Source organism: Pteropus vampyrus, unplaced genomic scaffold, assembly GCF_000151845.1.
Source record: "Pteropus vampyrus isolate Shadow unplaced genomic scaffold, Pvam_2.0 Scaffold23, whole genome shotgun sequence".
NCBI classification, from domain to species: Eukaryota; Metazoa; Chordata; class Mammalia; order Chiroptera; family Pteropodidae; genus Pteropus; species Pteropus vampyrus.
Window position 1 is genome coordinate 10,460,708 of NW_011888804.1, and position 4,233 is coordinate 10,464,940.

The window sequence follows — 4,233 nt, forward strand, 5'->3', positions numbered from 1 at the left end:
AAGGGTAATTCAAAAGACACACAAGAGGCTTCTGGGGTTTTGTTTCTCGGTCTGGATGTTAGTTACACGAACGTGTCCATCTGTGAAGAATCCTTGAAGCTGTCACTCGTGACACTCCTCACGGGATTTGATACAGTGCACAGAAACCTTCAGGAGGGAAAACAGGGTCTGGTCTTGGCGAGTAGCGAGTAGACTGGAGTCAGGCATTAACCTCCCTGAACCCCCAAATAATAACAACAATCACAAGAGAGGAACACTGACAGGAGAGAGGTGGCCAAATGCAGAATGGAGTGTCAGTCTTAGAAGAGGAAACTACAGACCAGCCAGGAACCACAGGAAACCCAGAGCCCACCTTAAAACCTCTTATTAGAGGCAGACTGGTATCTGCCATCCAAAGGAAACAACAACCCGATGATGTTTTTTAACCAACCTAGTGTCTAGCTGATACTTCCAAACAGAGAGAAGGGCTCTTCAGATGCTGGCAGGCAAGCCTAGGAGAGAAGAGGAAAACTAGGAGCACAGCAGGCTAGGTACAAACGACACCCAACAGCTCCCAGCCAGAGTCACAGCAGGTCCCAGGCACAGGGAACTGGGCACATCAAAGGCAGAAAGCCAGGAAGAAAATGGACAAGGCTCTCTCGGGGACCGGGGTCCAAGGATGCTGATGGGCAGGAAAAAGAAAAGTCCCCTTGCTCCTGTGTGGACGATCTACCCCTCGAACCTCCAGAGCCTCAAACAAGGAGTTTAAGAACAAAAGCCAAAGATCAAGGATCAAGTTGTTTTAATCCAAAATGGGGGGAAAAAAATAGAGACACGTTGGACATCCACTGGAGTTTTTAAGAAAGCATTTTTAAAATTAGGGAACTGCTATGGAAAATACTACTTCTATCTATGGCACTGTGCCTGAAAAGCCTCCAGGTGCAGCACTTGACAGAAGAGGTCTCACCTGTCCAGCAGGTCACTTGAAAGGTCTAACAGGAGAGGCCAAGTGCTCAGAAAGGGAATGAGACAGAGGGCTCCACTCAGACTTAGGGGAAAAAAAAGTGTTCACAGAGTTTCACTCTATTTTTAACATGGAGTCTCAACAGTGCTGAAAGAAATGTTTAGCATTAAGGAACTGGGTTTAGAGACAGAAAACAAAATAAACAAGTACTTCTCTGCCCGGAAAAGCAGAGCTAGGGGGTTGTGAAAACTGGGCTACTGTGAAGGTAAAAAAAACCCAAAACCATGAAAACAATCCAGACGCTCCCCTCCTGCCAGCCTTGTAATGAAGTGTGGGACAGCGTCACCCTGGAACACTCCAAGTGGGGGTGAGGAACACAGAAACTGCAACAACACAACACACTGCACTTCAGTAAATCTTAAAATAGATTAGCACCCAGCTCCTGAACGCAAAGAGCAAACCTGGCCAAACCGGGCCATCCACCATTCAGGGATCCAGACAAGTGTAGGGAAACGACGGGGGAAAAACTAGGGAATGCTTAACCCGAAATTCAGAAGAGTGGTGACTTCTGGAGCGGGGCTGGGATGAGCACAGGTGGGCGTCTAGGACTGGGGTGCGGGAGCCAGGAGGTGTTCCCCTCTAGTTATGCCTATATTTATGTACATGTAATTTACACCCTCTGCTTAGTACTTCTGTAAATAACCTGGATCATAATCTCCAGATCTACTGAGGAAGCTAGCATGCTCTGTGCAGAAGCCCCACAAGAAAGGGGAGAGGGACATGAGGTCCTCTAGATCCAGGGAGAAGCAGAGGGGCTAAAGCTGTGTGACATCACCTGAGTATCTCCTCACATCACCTGATCCAGGTACCCCACAAACCAGCAGGCCCACACAGCTGGGCAAATATGCGACGATGTGTGAACAAGGGCTTCAGAGGGTCAGTCCCATAGGAGATGCCCCCAAAATATCACTGTCCTAATGAACAGAAAGCCAAGAGAAACCAGGGCAGGGCCTCCATACCTGGGAGGGTAGGCATGCCTCACCCAAAAGGAAGGAAACCCCAGGAATCTTCCCAAGGACTGGAGCGGAAGAAGGGCAGAGTTAAAGCCATTCTCAAGTGAAAATATCAAAGTCTAGCACACATCTTCCCTGTGCAGCCCCATCTCCTCCAATTCAGAGTCCAATCAAACTTGAGTTATCTTTCTCAAACACCGATCTCATCAAGTCACTCCCCTGCTTAAAGCTTCCAATGGATTCCTGATACCTGAATAAAGTCCACACTCTGGCCTGGCCTACATAGTGCTTCCCAGAGGGGCCCCAACCCACCTCTCAGTCGGGCCCCTTCCAGTCACGCCTGAGTGTCCCCTCCTCTTCGAAGCCAGCCCTGCATTCCCTCTCCCTAGCCAATGTCACCACTAGCTACCCAGCTGCTTCCCACCCTTGCACCTTCCCTTCTGTCCATGCTCCTGCCCACCCGCCCCCACCCCCATCCCCTCCCCCCGCCAACCAGGCTCCCAAGGATAGAGACCCTGCGTCCCACTGGCCCAGCAGCCACTGCTGCACCTGGCGTGCAGCAGGCCTCATAAACGTTTATTGGGTGAGCAAATGCTGGTCAGGAAGAAGCAGTGCTGAAAAGAGATAGGGTGAAATAATACATGAGAGAAGATAAGGTGGAGGTGAAGAGGGAGAAATGATAAAGGAGAGAGGGCTGCTCAGAGCCCTCCCTTGTCAGCAGTCCCAAGAACTTTTATGGGCCTTATAAGTTGCTATAGTAGATGCTACTGTGTGTTATTCTATTTACTATTTTATTTACTGTATTAGAAAAACTGATGTTTAAAAAATATTTAATTGACTTAAAATAAAAATAAACTCATTTTATATTAACGAAAATGTTTTAAAACAAACTATTCCAAACAAAAAAATATTAGTGAGAAGAGTGGCATTGTTTAACATTTTTGTAAATCTCTTTAAACGTCTGGCTTAATATAAGTAGTTAGATTCCTGTATCTGCTTCTACATTCAGTTTATTACAATGTGTGGTTTTGATTAAAATCTATGAAGAAATTTGACCTTAGACAGAAAGGAAGAGTAATCTTTTCAGGTAATTGTGGCTATTCCTCATTGATACTACACCAAAAAAAAACAAAAACAAAAACGAAAACAAAAACTTGTCAAGTGGTAGTTTCTTAAAAGCTGCAATGTACAATCTGAAACTGCATCAGTGACTTATTCATATCTGGTTACAAAAAAATCCACTGGTCTACCTGCACTCATATCCACTCAGGATTTTGTAACGCCAAGCACTGGTCATTTGGAAAATATTGGTTCACTGAGTTAATCAGATCTTCCAAATGTTGTCACATTTCATTACACAATACCCAAAAATTCCGTGTGTTAAGAACATCGCTAATTTTAGAGAAGTCTTTAAGTCAGGCTTCTGGTGATGGATACAAGTTTTCTAAAATCCCCATTTTGCCCTGATAGCTCTTTCATGGGCAACAAATATCGTCAGTTGTCTTCGTTAAAGTGGCAAGGTTCACTTTGTTCATTTAAGAAGTTGTCTGACAAATTCTCCCAGTCTGAGTAACCACACCTTGTCTGTCAGTCATCCACTCAAGTAAAAATGTTCCATGAGGAAAAGCAGCTAGATCAGCACACAGCCCAAACAAATGTGAAATGCTTTTCCTGGCGACAACCGGTCATATTTCAGTCTGCGGCAGGGTAGCCTCATGTGCAATCCCCACTGAGTCACACAGAACACTGAAGAGACGTGTACTCCAGAATCTAGATTCACTATTCAATCACCTGTACTGCTTCTCCATGACACATGGGCAGTCTTGGTCCAGAGCACTGACTGGGGGGTACACAGCTCTGGGCAGTGTGCACCACAGGCAGGGCCACCCAATACGGCCTTGTACCACTGGCGCAAGTGTTGGCATGGGACAAAAGCCAGTAACTTCTAAGTATTATGAAAAGGGTCCTGAGGACCCCCAGGGGGTCTGCAAAAAACACTCTTGAGAACAGATGACAACCATTATTTGAAATATTTCTACTAACCCATTTCACAGACAAGGAAAATGGAGCATGGAGAGGTCTGGAGGAAACAAGCTCGACATCAGAGTCTTCCTTCCACAAAACCACAGTTGTTCACCAAATGGTGAAATCCTGAGTAAGGGGCCCTCTGCCAAACCTGAGGGTAACACATTTCAAACAAATAAAAGGAAGTGCAGTTTCAAATGGCACCCACAAATACTCTTAGAGGCAGGGTCCACACAAACTATTAAGGGACCC